The sequence below is a fragment of the Schistocerca gregaria genome, chromosome 6, assembly GCF_023897955.1.
Source record: "Schistocerca gregaria isolate iqSchGreg1 chromosome 6, iqSchGreg1.2, whole genome shotgun sequence".
In the NCBI taxonomy this organism is placed as follows: Eukaryota; Metazoa; Arthropoda; class Insecta; order Orthoptera; family Acrididae; genus Schistocerca; species Schistocerca gregaria.
In genome coordinates this window covers 230,755,944-230,776,562 of record NC_064925.1, presented here as the reverse complement: position 1 = coordinate 230,776,562, position 20,619 = coordinate 230,755,944, and the positions used below count along the sequence as shown (strand labels likewise).

Below are 20,619 nucleotides of genomic sequence, written 5' to 3'. Positions count from 1 at the left end.
TGAAATATAGTTTCCCGCTATCGGATAACGCCACAGCGCCAGCGCGCACAAACACTCGCATACAAGCGCGCGAGCACGTACACACAGACGGGCTGAAAAGTAATATTACATTGTGCCCGGCGGAGCGGGCCGTTTCGGAAGCTGTGGCGGAGGAAGGCGCGTGGGGGAGGGGGGGGGGGCGGCGGGGGTAGCGTCCAAGATGGCGCCGAGTGGGCGCCGGGCGTCGCGACGCTGTTGGCGGCGGCCCCACGGCCAATAGGCTGCGCCGCCCAATGGGGGCGCCTGCTCTGCGCACGCGTCGGCGGGGAAGCCCCCGAGGGTGGGGGGCGGCGGAGGCGGCGTAGGTGGCGTCGCGGTGTGGCGCTGCGCGTCGGCGGCGGCGTCGGAGGCGGAGGCGGCGGCCGGCTGCCCGCGAGTCGCACAGTGCCGCTGCAGCCACAGCAAACCAACGCTCCACGCCTCTCACAGGTTAGTCCGGTGGACGCACTGCGGGTACAAGCTTTGCAGTCCGCTTCTTTCTGTACTGTGCGCTATTCTTCTTGCACCAACATCTTGATGTTTTTAAAAGAGTAGTAGTGTTCAACAACAAAGTTTTCTCTATATTATACCTATACCTGTTCACATCTTAGTCTCTTTTTTTTAAACTTTTTACCGTCAACTTTGGCGTCTCATTTCCAAATTTATTTTCCCTTATGACTACTTACGATCAAATTTGAGCGTCTTTAGAGCTATGTAGTTGTGTAAGCAACGAGTGGTGTCCACACAGGAATTACACATCAGAGGAGAGATGTGTACTTCCCGCGTGGACACGACGAGTTGCTTACGCAACTACATAGCTCTGAAGATCTTCAGCTATGATCGAAACCATACCGCAAAACAAATGTGGAACTTAGATGACCAAAGAAACGATTAGCGATTTTAAATGTCAGTACTGTGCTGAATACTCTCGTGATGAACATGTCGAGAGCAGTGCGCAAATCTTGAGCAAATTTTTCTTTCATATTTTTATTTTCGTAATCATTCCTCGTGACATCTACAACAGTATTCGAAATTCAGGCAGCACGTGAATTTTGTTAGTATTTGCCCATAAACGCTACGTTATATTCATTTTTATTGAAGCTGTATGTATTTCGAATGTGAATTATTGGTTGTGAAATCATGGCTGTATCCAATTTCAGAAATGACACTATTGTGAGAACTTCGCACTGATGATCTTTTGTAAACGATTTCTATATTATGAAGATTCTTGTGAGATCTTCTAAACGCATTAAATTAGACATCTACGTTATTTATGGTTGAGGCAATATTTTAGTTTCTAAACTGTATGTGTTTCAGACCAAGGCTCCACTTTCATAGTAGATGTGTTTTAATTTAGGCGGCCTCTTGGCGGCCAGTTGGAGCAGTACTGCCTGTGTTTTCGGAAATTAAATCCATCTTAGACCAAGCGAGAAGCAAATTTTGGTGAGATTAGGCAATGCTATTTTCCAAGGGTACCTTGGGGCATCTAAACTACGACCTAGCATAGATTTCTTTAGCGTATCTGTTTCCGCACTAGTAATGTATTTTGTGGTCTTAATTCAGCTGCCATCTTTGTCGAACTGAAACTATAGAAGCAAATTTTGCGGCATATACTGTTATCATAAGCAATATTTTGTGTGGAAAACACATCCGTTTCTTAATTTATAGATAAATTTGTGATGTAATAAAGGTCTGATGGTGAGAGAAGAACCTTTATCATCGGCATTCTTATTTAGAACGTCTGTAGCTTTCGTAAATTACATTTCAGTTTGCTGTATTCCCCAAACTGACCTGTACGCACGCACACACACACACACACACACACACACACACACACACACACACAACCAACCAAGCATATACACACATTGTCGACGTCTTTATTAATTTTTTATGACGACAATGTGTGCATTTCATATCTCTGATCTACTAACCAATTTCATTTAACTTATATTTAATGAATGCTTACGAGTCAGAAACTTGGCATCATCCTATGCCTATTTGAGAGAAGTTATAATTGTTTACTAGTTGAAGTGAATTTAATTTTGTTGTGTTACTAATGTTTACAATAAACCTGTGAAACGAATCCTCAGTTTAACTTAAAATAGTACATTGTACAGCTGGATACGTGTTACGATTTTTTCCCTGTTGGAAACTTCTGAATATATTGCCACCAATGCTGAAATAATAATTATGTCTTCAGTTGTTGAGTTACCCATCAAAGTTGGTCGATAAACGAAAGTAGTCGTTCAGATTCAAATGGAATGGCTGTAGGAAAATGGATAATGGTTGCCATCAATAAGCAAAATGAATGAAAAAGGACGTGTCTAGAGCAACACCAATACCACTTCTTATTTTAACGGAACATTTATTATGAATGAGGATAACTAGAGAAAATTATTCTGTGTATGGAACACTAGATATTATAATTAATTAAGCTTCATCCCGGAACACCCACTTCTAAAATATGCAATTATAATTGTATTTTAAGGAATTTTTTTTCTAAATTTCCAACTGTTGGATGATCTGGAGTTGCCATGTTCAATACTGTTAACAGTGTTTCATCTGTATTTCTTGCAGGCTCGCTTACGTTGTCTACAGAAAAATCCGGTGACAATCACACTTCCCTTAGAGACTTAAAACTTGTACCAAGAGTTCATGGTGATAATTAAAGTGTTGCAGTATTGGTAAAAACCAGTAGCGGTCGCGCGGTTCCAGACTGAAGCGCCTAGAACCGCTCGACCACACCGGCCGGCTCACCTGCCTCGAGATGACTGGATGTTTGTGTTGTCCTCATTATTTCACTTTCATCATTCATGAAACTGGCGAGATTGGACTGATTAAAGGTTGGGAATTAGTACGGGCGCTGACAACCACGCAGTTGAGTTCCCCACAAACCAAACATCATCATCATCATCATCATCAATTTTCTGTGAGGTAAAGTTGTAGCCATGTTTGATTCTATGTCGGGGAAAAACATATATTCATCTAAATCCGTTTGAAAGATGCCATCGCGCAATTTCCTCAATCGATTTTGGAAAACCAGAAAAAACCTTAACTTGAACTGCCTGATCATTTATGAACCACCGTTCTCCCGAAAGCGAGTCCATTCTCTTGCTACTGCGTAACTTCGTTCTCTCATTAAACAACTTAATCTCATTCGTTAGGATAATTGGCTTCAGATGAATACCAGAATCATTCCTTTTCAAATACTACGGTCGTTTCCCCTTCTGCGCGCATTATAAATTTCTAATTATCTTAATGTTATCGGGACACACAATTGTACCTTCTCCTTCTACTTTCGTTTTTTAAATAGCTATTTAATCCTATAGCAACAGCACCTTGCGCTAAGATAGGAGTTCCCTCGCTTCACTCAGCAGTTTCATCACCTGTTTTTCTTCTTCTTCGTTCTCTTTTTCTTATGATAACAGCCTTTATAAGTTCACCAACAGTCTATGGCTTGTTCCATAAAATGTTCTTATTCCTTCCGTCACCTCATTAGTTGCCACAGATTCATCAGAATACATCTTACAAACATATATATTCAGTTGAAATATCCTTCTTTTCTTACTCACCCTCTCTAACTTATCGTCAGTTAGTTCTTAACATGCAGGTGTGATCTCTTACATTCTTTTCCAATCCCTGTAACTCAGTTACAACATTGTGCCTGTAACACTGCCACTTGTCTTCGCCTAGCTTGTAACACGCAGGTATTTTTCGGTTGTTGACTATTATTTGTGTTTGTTTAATTTCTTTCCCCAAAGGAAATGTTACTTGCTTATGTGAATAAAGCTTCTGCCGGCTTGTACAAATTTCTCACCTCAGTACGAGCAGTCAAGGTATTTCCTTCACTATATCCAGCTTTACTGGTTTAGGCAGATAAATAGGATATTATTTACGTTTCTGTCTTCTGTGTTCTCTGTGTACCGAGATATTTCTAACTTGTAATCTTGCGTCCTTCTTCCATTCATCCAGTATCTACTTTCTTAAAAACTGAACATGGCTTTTAAATGAAAACATGAGTGACGGACGAAAATAAAACCTTGTGTTCAGCGAGCGTCCAAAAAGTCTTTTTCCTAGACTGTGTGTCCGGAGAAACAAAATCTCAGCATCAAAAAAGTCAGAGTTGTCACTAAACGACAGTAGAGTAGCATAGTTGTTAATAATTGTTGGGAACAGCACTAGAGTCCAGTGTGGCTTTTGAAGATACAGACGCATTAGTTTACCCTCACGTTTCCCGAACAATACATAATATAAAGTGTCAAATATGTATCAGCGTTGTGTCAATAGTTGCAAGTGCTTCTGGTAGGTAAATCTGGGAATATGGAAAGAAAAACTGTCACAATCTCTGCCGGCGTATATTCTACTCCTCTTGAATTGCACAAAAGTGGGAGAGAGGCGGCATATTTCATGCCAAATTCCGCCGTCATTAACAGTATAAGGCCTTCTATCCATGAAAATGTGAAGAGAATGTAAAATTAAGAACACGTTCAGCAATCCATATTTTGAAATTTGACGTATTTTGGCGACCAGTTTCGGCGTTTCACCCCGTCATCTTCAGTCCTCCTGACCAACCTGTAGGAGGAATCCAACTCATTTGCAGTCGAAATAGGGTCCAGTATTAGGCAACTTCTGGTTCCAACAACGTGATCCCTTCGTTCATCAACTGAAACCGGAAGTCTACGGGTACCAATTATTTAGTGCTGACCCCTGTTTCGACTGAACATGAGTTTGGATTCCTCTTACACGTTGATCAGCGGGCTTGAACGTGGCCTAGTGAAACGCCGGAACTGGTCTTATAAACAAAGTAAATAAGAAAAAAGAGCGCTGAAGATGTTCTTCATTTTACATTATATACTGAACATCGTAAGTCCCACAACCATCTTTTACAAACGTCGACTTACAGAGACTTCTTGGACAGAAGTTTGGAAGCTAATTTAGGATGTTCGAATACAGCCTGGAGATCATAAGCTACGTGCCATAAAAGCGAGAAATTCCACACGAAACAATACAATCTGCGCTAAAGGACTACAAGAGATTTGATGATGCATCGAATGATGTCTAATATTAAAACATATAAAATTTGGATATGTGTTCCCTGCAAAAATAGCTTCCACAATTGGGAGACTTTGGCGATATTGGTTCCTTTGTGAGTACCACAAGTTTCTTTAAATGTCCATAGGAATCCGTTGCTACCACCGTATACATTGCTGTCATGGGTATGGTCCAGATAAACAAAACATCACCCTTCAAACTCTTGTAGTTTTAACTGAAAGTTACTTGAGGGGATCAATGAGACGTGAGATGTAATGATTATAAAACAGAAACGAAAACCACGGGTGTTACTGTACACACTGTGCCGATATTAAGTTATGATCTCATTCATTATCTGCACTTCTTGCCCCTTCTGTTCAATTGGCAAAATTTATGTCTTCTATGATATGAAGCTTATTTCAAAAGCAAGCCCTAGATAAAATTTTACATTACTCCGAAATAACAAGTATAAAGTTTCTTTACGCTCATTATGAGTAACCTGTTAAGCGTGTGGGATATACATTTCTTCAGTTCACAGCGTCCTTCCAACAGTTTTTACGCTCTGAACACCGAACGGGCGAGGGAGAGGCGCATGTTCCCGCAAGTGGAATGACCTGCAAGAAAGACTATGAATGTCGTCCGTGCCTGTTGCAGCTGTTTCGTGTGATGTTCTGTGGCATTCGGATCTAAGTGCAAGACTAGTGTTCGATCAACATGCGATGCATCAGAGAAAATAAATCTATCAGTGAAGTCGGTGATCCATACCTGATTGATGTAGGGTGTTGTGAAGCCAATTAAAGTGTGTTGGAGATTGTGTCCCGGCAGCGGTAGCAGTGAGGCACCGATTCTACTGGAACTGCTGATTCTGTTTCCCCCTTGGAAACACATTTACTTACAGTGTAATGGCTCAAGCTGGAGGCGTAGTCATGGTTAACAACAACAAGATCCTTATGCTTAATCTGTCAAACAGTTCTACTAAAAGTGGTGATGTAACACAGAATGAATGAAATGACTAGATTAATTGTAGTATCCGTATTTGTTAGCTTTGTAAGACGTTCACTCTTCCAATGTAAATTAAATAATCTTCTTTATTTCACTTCATTAAACATTTCGAGTAATACCAAGGCGACAAAATTCAATAAAAGGATCTTGACGCATATATTTTTATCTGTGAGAAAAGGGCGCTCAGCCGGAATATTACTTAACAAGTTTATATGAGTTTAAAAAGTCTTAGTCCGCAGCTCGTGGACGTGCGGTAGCGTTCTCGCTTCCCACACCCGGGTTACCGGGTTAGATTCCCGGCGGGGTCAGGGGTCTTCTCTGCCCCGTGATGGCTGGGTGTTGTGTGATGTCCTTAGGTTAGTTAGGTTTAAATAGTTCTAAGTTCTAGGGGACTAATGACCATAGATGTTAAGTCCCATAGCGCTCAGATCCATTGGAACCATTTTTAAAAAGTCTTAGTCTTTCCTATAGCCTGCCAAGGGTTTCGTTCTCTACTAGAACGTTATAATGTGATATTTTTTAACATCGTTGTACGACCTGTATACATTTACATTCTAGAGTCAGTGTGTGAGATTATTTGTCGGCACATATTTTTACGATGAAACCTGTGTATTGCGGATCATGTCGTTTTATGTCTCTTGTCCCTGCTTTCCCCCGTCCAGAAGGTGTGTTGTAGGACCCTAGGTTATCTCCTTCTTCTTCCAGTCTGTGATGTCAATCAGTTCCTCAAATGGTTCTGTGTAAAACAGTTTCGTAATAATGTCCGCTATGAAATAAGTCTCTTTCGACAGTTAATATGTTCGTCTATATGGTGCTGTTTTTCGTTTCAAGTGCCAGTTTAGTCGTCTGGATTTCTTCTATTCTTTATCACCAGTCTTACATTTTCCTCATTATATCTGTATTCCACATTATGATTGGCATTACTGCAGCTTTGAATGGGGTCACTGCCGTGTTTGTCGATTGATGAGTTGTGTTCGGAATACTACATGAGGTTTTGAAGGCTCCTGTTGGTCTTTCATGAATATTCATACCGAAAGATGTTGTTGTTATCAGTATCGTAATACCTAGATACATACAGGGTCACCCAAAAGTCCGTCAACATTTGAAAGTGCACTATTTCACGGAATAGTGTAGGCAGAGAGATAAAGCTTTGGGTTTTTATTGAAATCAGAAACAAGTCCAAAACTGGCCAACACATGGCGATGGACAGCAGTACGTCAGTGACGCCGCGTAAGAACCGTGTATAAAATGAACTGCAGTTAAAGTAGGTTTCAAATCATTCCTAGCCTAGCTGGAAGATATGACTTTCATGCAGGATTATGCTGCGCCTCACATTGCTACAAGTGCGAAAGAACTCTTGGGCACGTTGTTTGGTGAGGATCGCGAGCTGAGCCGCCACTTCTGTCATGACCGGCCTTCCTAGCTGGAAGATATGACTTTCATGCAGGATTATGCTGCGCCTCACATTGCTACAAGTGCGAAAGAACTCTTGGGCACGTTGTTTGGTGAGGATCCCGAGCTGAGCCGCCACTTTTGTCATGACCGGCCTCCCAGGTCGCCGACCTCAATTCGTGTTCGGGGGTTACTTGAAGTCGTAAGTGTGCCTCGTTCGTCCGACGGTAATTTTTCACCTCACCTACTGATATGCTGTACAGTGCTGTTCACAACATTGTTCCTCGATACTTCTTATGAATCACCGACACGTTGAGCATTTCTTTCTTTGCAAAACATCAATTGTTATGCTAATTATGGATTTTTCTCGCATGAAGCGCTATCTGTTGTTCATTTTGTGCACTTTTTCTTAGTTACAATAAAATCTCATGTCGTTACAAGCATGTGTGTCAATTTTTACTTCTCTACCTACAATATTCAGTGAAGTATTGACTTTACAGAAAGTAACGGACGTTTGGGACACCCTCTATATATTTCTATATTATTTGTATGAATTCAATGCATAGCTGATATTTTTACTCCCTTCCTTAGTGTCATTTGGACTGCCTTGCCTTAGTTTACCATTAGGTCATTTCGATTTGACCAAGTTTCTAGTCTTTGCAAGCCCTCCCTCACAGCCGGTCATAACACTATAATTTCGAACTCACCGGGTTTTCTTGAAAAATTGGTCTGTGTAATTTTCTCTAAAATTTCAACATTGTTCCTTATTTGGATAAGAGTGCACTGAAGGGACGCTTCGATTGCTTTCATTAGCAGATCTCCATCTCTGGTCACTCCCTTCAATTCTTACATTGGTTTTCTTCCAGTCGTATTTACTTAATCGAACGCTTTACTGAGATGGACGAATACTGCGTGGTATTTTCGTCTTTGGTATCTCAATGCCCTCCATCTGGCTCATTAAGTATTTCACTGCACTTCATATCAAGCTACATGCGTCCAAGGAGCCCTTGTAATAATGTGCACATTGGTGATTGATACTTCTTAAGTGGTCATAGTTCACTTGAGTTTTAGCACGCTATTGCTGCGCTCGTCGTCCGCTAATTCATTCTGCAGGAGATGCCAGATTGTGGTTTATTGCGCCAATATCCTCCTGAGCCTACAGTAGCGCTCTGTATGTGTGACGAACTGCGAATTAAATTCCGTTACCTAGGGGGAGGACCGCACCACCTACTCGCACTCACACAGGCGCCATGTAACCTCCTGGACGAGTCTTGCTTAGCACGACTGGCTGGTACACGTTTTTATTCTCACAGCAGTAAATACGGCAAAGCTGTTGTCAAGGTGGAGATATGGTGTAACACTATTGTGGTTTACTAGAGACGGTCCCATTAGCGGTTGTGTGCCCTTACCTACCTCTAACTTTCGGACTGACGTATCCGGTACAGGGAACATTCAGTTTGACGTGGACTCTGGAATACGGTCCAACTCAGCATTTTTCACATAAGAATCCATAAGTGGCAAAAACCAACCAAGAGCTGAAAGTGAATTGAGACCTGTGCGTTTACATTTCTAATCTGACACCCACATTTATTCTACAAGATTTTATTTTACCAATCGTAACATTTCACACAAGTACATCACAGCAGAAAACCAACTCATATTATAACTAACTGATTGCCTTGTAAGATGCACAGTTCACTGTTCAGTATGGAATATATGGAGTACGCCTTCTCCTTGTTATGCATCTTGATTGTCGTCTTTGGGATTGGAATCAATCAACGCTGTTCCTTCGTCGCAATTGTTTGTATAATATCCATTCGACTGTGGCTGTTATTTCTTTCTGGGTGTACTTGTTTTAAAATTACACATATTAGTGTAGCACAGTGACTATCAAGGACCTCTGAAGTTGTCGTCGTATATCCAATGTTATGTTCTGTAGCAATGTAGTAACTGTTGTCCGCTAGCCCTGCGTCGCTTCTCTTCGACATCAGGTAGTATGTTTAGCTGGCCAGTAGAAAGTATTAGCCGGCCGCGGTGGCCGAGCGGTTCTAGGCGCTTCAGCCCGGAACCGCGCGACTGCTACGGTCTCAGGTTCGAATCCTGCCTCGGTCATGGATGTGTGTGATGTCCTTAGGATAGTCAGCTTTAAGTAGTTCTACGTTCTAGGGGATTGATGACCTCAGATGTTAAGTCCCACAGTGCTCAGAGGTAATTGAACCATTTTTGAAGAATTCGTTATTTTTATTTCTGGACACGAGCTACACTAAACTCCTAACTTGACCTAATAGCAACATCGGGCCACTAATCATGTGGGCTGCACTTCGGTCTCTGTGTGTCTGTGCACTGCTGGATCAACAGAGTGGAACAAGAGTCATCTAGCAGTAGCGCCATTACTTTTTAACTTACTTTCTCTCGTTCAACTGTGTACAATGGTGCGGCTGAACAGCGCGTTTACTCATTAACATATACAGCAAGGGTTGGAGTGGACGACAATCTACCCTACCTATTTTAAAAGTTTTAAAATATACTGTAGTAAGAGATCAGTGTTACGTCCCAGTCCTATCAATCGTGTGTCTCACTGTCCGCAGATTTACGGAAATTATTTTACTCTAGACATATTTTCTAACAGAAACCAAATTCTGAAGGAACATTTTGCTGTTACTTCTTAAAATATTTAATCCGGTTATGAACATACTAGCAGAAATTTATGTAAAATCATGTTACGTACAGCATTGCTTATATATGAAGGTGATTTAGTTATGACGAATATAAATACGCCAAAACTGCAGAAGACGACAGTTTAACCTACAATACAAATATTATAATTACTTGTTGCCAAACTCTGCACTCAATTCTCAGAATCAGAGAGCGCGACACAGTGGAGACGTATTCAAAAGGTGATCGGTTCAATGTTGTGTATTACGGCACATTCCTCTACGGAAAACAGATGTGCCAGTTACAGAAAACTTTTACCCTAGCCGGCCGGTGTGGTCGAGCGATTCTAAGCGCGTAAGTCTGGAACCACGCGACCGCTATGGTCGCAGGTTCGAATCCTGCCGCGGGCATGGTTGTGTGTGATGTCCTTAGGTTAGTTAGGTTTAAGTAGTTCTAAGTTGTAGCGGACTTATGACCTCAGATGTTGAGTCCCATAGTGCTCAGAGCCATTTGAACCAATTTACCCGAATAACTGCTCGTTCTTCATGGCTATTTTGACAGAAACCCGTTTTCCCTCTCTCGGAAAACTGAAGCATTCACGTGAACAGCGCTCTACAGTGCATTCACTTAAATTTGCAGAAACGGGCACATGCATTTTTCTGATAAATAACTACAAAGCAATTGCTTAGCCTTTGTTTTAAATTTTTGTACATGCTCTTAGTACATAAGAGTAGTACTGGCGTAATAATGGATTCTAAACATGTTTTTCGTAAGAATTTTGTCCCTTACTGTGGAACATCCTTATGAGGTGTCACATATGCAATTTTATTCCAGAGCGTAGGGTTTCTTTATTGAAAAATGCAGTATCCATTACCGGTAGGTAGACTGAACCAAAAGAAAGCAAGTGTAACACGTTGTTTACCGTAACACAGTAGTAAAAATAAATGTTTAGTCATATGACGAGTAATACAAAATTAAGTCACTGTGTACACTTGGAGTCACTGGTAACATTCCAAACTATCATAAAATGGTTTTCAGTTTAATCCCAGAAACCTGCCCAGACCTAACAGACCTAGCTCTTCTCTTGCGTTACCTTGAGTGGTCCTGGATAGAGTAGATTTCTTCCAGATGATTGTTTCACTTATATCCATCCATTCATGAAGTAACTACACTACTTATCGTGTGTCAGCCAATGTTATTCGCAGCACAGGATTCAGCTGGCTTCAGGCTTATGAACTTAATATACTTTCACATTAGTTACTAGAATTCCAGACTCGGTTCTAGAAAAAGAAATGACTCAAGAATTCTATCACGTTTTGAAACAGTCGTATGTTATTTCACTGTGCTTGTGTGCATCGACAATTTCACACCACCTTATATTATGTGTCATTGTGAAACTAACCTACAGCTTCTTTGATATCTGTTGTATTCTAGCTTTCAATTAGAGTTATGTTCGAGTTAGTGCTTCAGATGCTTTTCTTGGGATTTGGGACGTACTGTTTACAAGTCATGCACTCATTAGAGTACTGGATTAAGCAAATTCCTCGTAGAGACAGTAGAACTGCAATACTAGGATGCCACATTATTTATTAACCTTTGTTGTTGATTCACCGAGACCAACTTCCCATTTTGAGAATGAGATTCTCACTCTGCAGCGGAGTGTGCGCTGATATGAAACTTCCTGACAGATTAAAACTCTGTACCGGGCAAGTGCTCTACCAACTGAGCTACTCAAGCACGACTCACGACCCGCCCTCACAGCTTCAATTCTGCCAGTACCTCGTCTCCTATCTTCCAAACTTCACAGAAGCTCTTCTGCGAACCTTGCAGAAATAGCACTCCTGGAAGAAATGATACTTTAACTTCTCATTTCTTGATATGAACTCCAGCTGAATATCCCAAAGTCTGTTCACGTCTTTGCAGTGATCATTGTTACTTCTCGTTGATAGTCTGTTATTCTCGTGTTTCTGTTACGAGCACGAGGCTCAACAATCAGCCACGTTTGCGGTATACAGCACTGTGCAAGTCAGCATATTGTATAGCTTGAAAATCACGTGACAGTGATCGTTGTAGTACTGCACCCAAGCGTGTACTACGGTAAATATTGCCACTAGTGTGAGAGACTGTTGTAAATAGTATTATTCCATCACAAACCCAACATTCGACAATTGTACCACACAGTGTTATTCACATGCAAGTTTCCAATTACCTACTCCTAACAACTGCTTCGAACTGAGGTCCACAGTCGGCGGAAAGGTATTAAGTGAACTGCCTTCTTTTATTTGCTGTGATAACTACGCGAACGTTTATGTGCATTGCGGAGTCAAAACTGTATTGCTGTACCTGAGTGAGCAGTTGTGTGAATTCTGCCTGTCGAACGTTTGACCTCAAGTGACTGAGAACGGAAAGGTACTGTTTATTCCTAACGTTATTGTAGAGAATTTGCAGCCTGGTAAATAGCTGAATATGATGTTAGGACGTTAACTGAATCTTGTTGTTGTTGTTGTTGTTGTTGTTGTTGTGGACTTCAGTCTGAAGCTCACCGCGCCAGTCTGTCCTATACAAGTCTCGTCATCTTGGCATGAAACTGCGCCCGACGTGCACTTAAATCAGCTTATCGCACACCTCTTCCTCCTACCACTACCAAAGCAACACTGCTTAATGCATCTAAGTTATTTGCACCTACAGATTACTTGAAAATAGGCATAAAGGCCGCAGCCAGTTGATTTTCTACATACATTTGTGTTATTACAGCCAAATATAAAAGAAATGATTTTACGTAATAATCATCTGCTTCTCAATTTTTTGAGTGATGTAGAAACGACTTTCTTGTGTCCACACAATATAGTTGCTGAAAGAAGCGTGAATCTCTTTCACAAAAATATGAATGAGGAAAATATAGCGCAGAAGGAGGAGGAGAAGTAAGAGATTAGTGTTTAATGTCCCGTCGACAACGAATTCATTACAGACGGAGCACAGGCTCGGATTACGGAAGAATGGAGAAGGAAAGCGACCGTGCACTTTGAAGAAACCATCCCGGATTTTATTTTAAGTGATTTAGGGAAGTCGCGGGTAACCTACATCAGGATGGCCGGACGCCGGTTTGAACCGTCGTCTTCCCGAATTCGAGTCCTTACAATGAAGATGACTACTCTTTTGAACATATCGTGAAAATTTGAGCTTTCAAAAGAATCATCAAAGAATATAACTCTCTCATTTCTTCCAGCACAAATATCCAAGGATAATCAGCTCTGAAAACCGTCACAATATCTCTCTGATACGCCAAAGTTCCAGCAAGAGGAACTACATTGTTACTTTCCCGCTCCTGGACGGTGTGACTCAGTTAGTGACATTCTGAGCCGCGCTGTGCGTCGAGTGGACTTTGCTGATGTGCAGATTCAGTGATCAGTGTCAGTGTAGTGCAGTGTCGTGTCTGTGTTGTTACGAAATGAGTGTGAAAACCAAAGGAGGCCAGACGCTGATGAAGCCCGAACGTAGACCACTTAAGAGACCGGCCAGGATTGAAGTCCCCCATCCGAAAGGTAGACCACCATCTGTAAAGCCACGTGCTCTTATTTTGTCAGAATAGGGCTCTAACACACAGTACGGTGACCAAGGAGCCTACCCATCACCAGCCTTCTCGTGCTGACCAATTAGTGATCATTTAACACACTGTTACAATTGAATCCATCTAACTGAGTCGAGCACCACCGCTCAAGCTTGCATCAACGGTTTGACATAGAAAGTGACTACATAAGGGCCTCATTTTCGTAATAATAAAGTCGCCATTGGTATTTCACGGATTGACCGAATCTACAACGCTAATTTTGCAACTCGCACTGATAAGTTTAAAATTCAGTGAATTTATTCTTGGTCACATTTTTTTAAAAATAAGAGCTCTTGACGGAAAACCAATGATATCGTCAAAATAAATTCTCATAGTGATATAAAATAATGATCTTATCTTTGTGCAAGGCTTCTCACATGACAACATGTAAAACTAGCAATTGGGATTTCAGTTAGTTTTACTAGGTTTCTTTATCGCAGTAGCACAGTAGCTATAAACTGATAGCAAGACATTATTTCCTACAAGAGTGTGTGTATACTGTGTGTAGGTCAATCTTACCGACATTAGACAATTTCTGTTACAGGGCGATTTTAATGCTGGTGTTGCACCAAACTCACATAGAAGGCACCAAACGATTTGTAGGCAATTTACAAAGAATCACTGCTCTTGAGAATTTTGAAATTAGAATAAACTTACTTCACTGTAAAAGAAAGTGCATGACATCCAAATACAAGAGATATACTACCACACGTAAACAACCACGGCAATTAAATACGTGACGTATCTGCAAACAAAAATACATTCTATGCCATGCACAGGGTAGTGATTGGGCACTCGTAAAAATTGTATTGTGTGCTCATATACAGATAGATGGCGTCATTAGGTGGCACAGTTGCTTATATATGGTTGGAACAGCCTGTTATTAGGATGGCATGTCCAGAGTTCAACTATGTATAGCGAAGTGAAGAACCGTTTAATTTTTAAATTTCCCGCCAAATTTTTTTTTAAAATTGTAGTAACCGGTATTTATTAGTATTATTACTCTTTAAGGATAAGGAATACTACTCAATCCATGATAAGAAGCTGCAGCACTGCAATGATACCAATGGTCATCACTTCGAACACCTTATGTAAATGGACGTTCATACCACCTTTTTGACCCTCGGTGACCATCAAAGACCTTACTGTTACACATCACTGGATTCGTCTCGATAGCCGATATCAGAAAATAAGTACCAAACTGTAGCATCCCGTTTAAAAAACAACGTTGAGCATATCTCTCCTGCCGCTCCACCTAGTAACAGAAAACTAACGTCATATTATGGCCTCCGTTGTCCCATGCAACTTTTGTCCCACAAACTTTCGCAGTTATCCTTGGTGGCTATAGTTAGTAACTCACCCTGTATAATACTAATACATTTCTGAGTGAAAGTGAGAATTCGAACTAATTCATATTTTGTAATACGTCGGTTGCTGTTACAACCTGTCGCCTGTCACCATCGCCTGGTAAATTGCTTCCAAATGTATTGAATCTTGACCAGCTTTAGCTACATACCTAGATAATGATTAAGTCAGTTATTGACTGTACACAAGTCTGTTAACATTGTTTTATTCATGCTACTCATTATGTGATTTCGGTAATCTGTTACGGAGTTTCTATTTCTCACGTCCTGCATTTCTGCTTCACTCATTGCAACACCCTTGGATACAGTACTCAGTACTTGTCATTGTAACGCGATTATTTTCGCTCAAATTCGTCATTCAGAAAAACAAAGGAGAGGAAATATTACGGCAATCATTTACGAAATGACATCAATATATTCACACCACCCAATGTCAGAAATTTCCTCGATATTATTACATAATTTTAATGTCAGATTTTATCATTTTAGGTCAAGGTTTCAAGAGATACACTTAGAACCGTAACGGTCTAAATCAGATCGTCATCGACTGTGAGACTGTATCATGTATGCATGCTCTAGACATCAATTCAACTTGCGGCGAATCAGTCTTATCTGTATAATATTTATCAATATTCACGAACAGCTGTCCCACCGATTTCTCGGATGCTTGGGTAATCGTTTCCATATAAGCTCAAAGCACAAAGCATATATTTGTTGCTGTGGGCTGCTCAATTGTTTTCTTGGTAGTGACAACGTAATTCAGTGTCCACATCATGTCCGCAGCAGTCACATTTCATAATCGAAGGTGTATTGGCAGCTATAGCTGAACCCCAACACACAGAATGTCCGTAATGAAAACGACGTTCACGAAGTGTTGGTGCACGCCATAAATGTGTGTGCGATACATTTAATAGTCGTTCTTTATGTTCTAAATCTAGTTCCACATTAACTACAAACCTTACAATTGTCAAAAAACACGATTATCACTAGCCTATATGTGGAACTTTTGTTACCTAACAATAATAATATACATAACCTGAAGTATCAATTAGTATTTCATATCATAAAGTCGTTTCATTATGTTTCATAGGCAGTACAAAATGTTGGAATTTAGTTAAAAAACGATTCTGTCCTATGAGACTGGTGGTTCATCAATAAACCTAATTTTCAGAAGTATTTATTTTTCTCAAAACTTTGTTTTTGTGCCTCAGTTATTAACGACTAGATTAGCGGGCTCTGCTTTCCTTGCGTATGGCCTGTAGGGTCTTTATTTTGTTTTTATTTCATCGAACTTCTATGTTGTTCACAAACTGCAATAGCTTCTAAGCTTTTCACGTAAATTAACGCCCTTTCCCAATGTAGTTCCGACCAAAAAGCGATTCAGCTCGCTCGAGTTCAAAGTTTTTGTTCGTCATGCCTTTTACTTACTTGTGGAGGTATTTCAATAGCAACTTTCATCACCTAACAAACATTTCTTTATGTCTAAGTGGGAAGTGAAATACTTATTTTCATGAATTTATCTTTAAAACTTTTATAATGCAAGAAAATATTTACTCAAAAATTTTTGTCCTCTATTGCACTCCCTGAGGCGTTAAATTTCCAGAAACAGTGAAACAAGTATTTTTTTCATCTTTAACTGAGAAAATGAACGGCAGATTTCAAAGACGTACTTTTAAAAATGCTTTCGCAATGAAATATTTACATAAAATATTTCACCCCCTACTTGAATTTCCAAAAACACTAGCAAGCGTATGTTTCATTTCTAACGGAGAAACCAATAGAAAATTTCATTGATTTAGCTTCAAAAATGCTTGCACAGTAAAATATTTCCATAAAAACTTCCACCCCGGTTTTCACCCTCGAAAGGGTTCAGTTTACAAAATCAGCCTCCTTAATTTGACAAGAAATACTCCATTAAACTTCTTTTGTTGATACTGACTGGTTCTGTAGTGATTTATCCATCTTGCTCTTTGTTAGAACTGCTGTCGCTGTTTTGCATTCCCATTCAAACATGGAAATTAATGTGACCGAGAAAAAGGAAAAAAAAATAGACATCCTTGAATCGTCGGTGTACCAAAATAATGTGCACAACATCAGAGCTCTGATCATATAAAGCACCTCATTCTTTAAGTAGCATGAAAAGCTTCAATCTTTTAACAGCCCAGAGCGTAACAACTACATTACCCTAAGGCTCGAAAAGTATCACTATCGACTGACTGGTTCAACGTAACCTGCATCATTAAGTGATTAAATGTCACAATAAAGTTAGGCGCTATTTTCTCTCAATAAATGTGCTTTCTACATGAAATTTCGTGGGAAGTGAAGAAAACATACCGAAGAAAATATAAAATAATACTGCAGTAAACAACTCTTCAGTTTGTTTATTCAATCATCGTAAAAAAAGAGATGTCATACTACAGAAACTAAGATAGCACTGGGAAAAAGGACAATTGGGAAGATTTATGAAGGTATTTCTAGCTTCGGTATTCACGTGATAATGAAGCGAGACCACCCGAAAACCTTTGTCGAAACAAAGGGTCTGGACTAATTGCAGTTCGATTACTGTTTCGGACAAAAATTGTAAGTGTGCGTGTTTCGCTCATAGGACCTTTGATCCTCAGGCTTCCAGCTTTGTTTATGAGTGGGAACGTTGAGCAGAGTTCGCTGTGAACGTCGTAAGTTTTTACTGTCGTGAATGCTGAAACTGTACTTTCTACTCTCAACCTTACGCACTGATGGTACTAGTGATAATTCTGTTCACCCCTGGATTATTTTTACAAGAATACTGCACTTGGGTCAATCGTTCTGTTATTGTGATCCATATTGTTGAACTAATATTTTCTGATCGAACGTTGAGGGAAGGGTATTAGATAATGAAAGGGACTGGCATCCTATTTCTGAATGGAAACCACCGAAAATAAGTTTTGGAACAGAGGTCGTATAGAAGAATTTTTAGGAAGTTTAAGATCCGAAACATCTCTTGAAATAATGAGTTACAGGAAATAGGGGGCCGCCACGCAATACTAGTTTTCCTAGGGAAAAAGGAGCTCAAAGAATTACAAAATGAACTAGTAGATCGTACGAAAAATCGTCGATGATAATCAGAGTCCACATCGACTTCTATATCATACTCCACTAGCCTCCTAGCGGTGTGTGGTGGAGGAAGTTTCTGGTATTCTAACTGATAACCCCTTTACTGTTCCATCCAGGAGTGGCGGGAAGGAAGAACGTTTGTCGATTTTTCTTTTTTGTTGTGGTCATTTCACGATATGCGTGGTGAGAGGAAGCAACGTTTCCTTCTTCTTTCCGGAAAGTGCTCTCTCGAAATTTCTATACTAAACCATTCCGCAATGGACAGCGCCTTTCTTGTGACGTCTGCCCTAGAGTTTGTTGAGCATCTCCGTAACGCTCGCGCTGACTAAACGAACCCGTGACGAAATGCGCCACTCTTCGTTGGATCTTCTCTGTTTCTGCTATCAGTCCTACCCGGTAAGAATCTCATATAGATGAACGAGTATCAAGAATCGTTTGAATAAGCGCCTTTTATGCAACTTCATTTGTGGATGAGTGATATTGCCTAAAGAAAAAAAAAAGTTCAAATGTGTGAGAAATCATATGGGACTTAACTGCTCAGGTCATCAGTTCCTATGCTTACACACTACTTAACCTAAATTATCCTAAGGACAAACAAACACACCCATGCCCGAGGGAGGACTCTAACCTCCGCCGGGATCAGCCACGCAGTCCATGACTACAGCGCCTCAGACCGCTCGGCTAATCCCGCGCGGCTTGCCTTAAGATTCTTGCTTTAACTCTCACTCTGCCATCTGATTTTCCTATTATTTGTTTTTTGTGATCATTCCACATAAGGTCGCTCCGGATGTATAGTTCTATACCTTTTACAGCAGATACTGTCTCCAGCAATTTGTCACCAATAATGTTATTGTACAATAGCGGATTTTTTTTCTATTTATTCACAGCACACTGATCAGCCAGAAATATCCATCATTCCTCTTGTTTTGGCAATGTTTTTACAGCCGGATGCCCTTCCTGCCACCAACCCTCTTCCCTTGTTAGAGGGGCGGAGGTTTGCTAGTTTTGGTTCACTCTGAATATTTTATTTCCCCAGTACCCACCATATCTGGTAAGCGTTCCTCTATCCGCCACTTGGGGAGGCGCCCAATGGGAGACTAGCAACTGTGTTATGTGACAAGGTGAGCATTGGGTTGAAAGGGAAAGTGTACAAATCAGTGGTAGGGCCTGCTATGATATACGGGGCAGAGACATGGCCAATCACAGTAGCCCAGGAAAGGAAGATGGAAGAGGCGGATATGAGGATGCTGAGGTGGATGTGTGGGGTAACAATGAAGGACTGTATTAGAAATGAATCTGTTAGAGGAGCTGTGAAAGTGGGACCCATGGGGAAAAAGATACAAGAGAGCAGACTAAGGTGGTAGGGACACTTACAGAGAAAAGGGGGAGAGTATATCGGAGACACAGTTGAAGGAGCGAGAAGGGGAGGAAGGCCGAAGATGAGGTGGAAGGATAAGATATCCGGGGACATAAGGGAGAAAGGATGGAAGAAGGAAGAGGCAATGGATAGAGTACTATATAGGAGAAGGATCGAGAAGAGCAACGCCGACGATACGTCACGTGGGACAAGGCGACGATAAAAAAGGAGAAGAAAAAGAAGAAGAAGAAGGCACTGATCAGCCAGAACATTATGACCACGGACCTACTACCGATATAAGCCCGTGCAGGTGATAGCAGCGTCGCCAGGCAAGGAAAGACTTCTGGTCAGACACACGCACGGTGCACGTAGTGTCGGTGAGCGTGTTGTCCATGTTGAGACTGGAGAAAGCCCGCCAACTATCTGAGTTTGACCGAGGGCAGATTTTAATGGTCCGGAAGCTCGGCGCGAACAACTGGGAAATTGGACGAACTGTCGGGTGTTCGAGGAATGTTGTGGTGAGTATGTCTTCAACAAGTGGAGAACACAAGGTCAAACCACGTCCAGACGTCATGGTATTGGGCGTCCACCTATTACTCTAGATGTCGGACATCTTAGACTGGTAGAATGGTAAAACAGGATCTTAGGCTGGGCTTACTCGTAACATGGGATATGCGGCGAACTTTGCCGGAACTATCATCAGACTTTAATGCTTGGCCGAGTAAGAGTCTGTCTGAACACACAGTGCACCGAACATTCCTAAAGATGAGACTCCGCTGCCAACGACCCATGCATGTGGCAATGTGAAACACCATGACATTGGCAAGTACGACTGAAACGGGTACGTGACCATTGGCACTGCACGTTGGACCGGTGCCAGAGATGTGCATGGTCTCATGAGTCCCGATAAATTTTTCATCACGCTGATGGGAGGGAGCGAATCCGTCGTCTTACAGGGGAACAGACCGTTCACACCTGAACTGCAGGACGGGGACAAGCTGGCGGAGACTATATTATACCCTGGGGAACATTCAAGTGGACCTCCATGGGTCCAGTGGAGCTCGTGCAAGGCACTAGATGGTCAGGGGGTATCGTAG

General features: G+C 41.2%; 1 protein-coding gene across 1 annotated transcript in view; it reads left to right on the top strand.

Moving 5' to 3' along the window:
* Positions 1-366: 366 nt before the first annotated feature.
* LOC126278974 (vesicular glutamate transporter 1) overlaps positions 367-20,619 on the top strand; it is an 885,812-nt gene continuing 865,559 nt past the window's right edge. The window contains exon 1 of the mRNA XM_049979269.1: positions 367-468. The gene's annotated coding sequence lies outside the window, so the exon portion shown is untranslated. The remainder of the gene's footprint in view (positions 469-20,619) is intronic.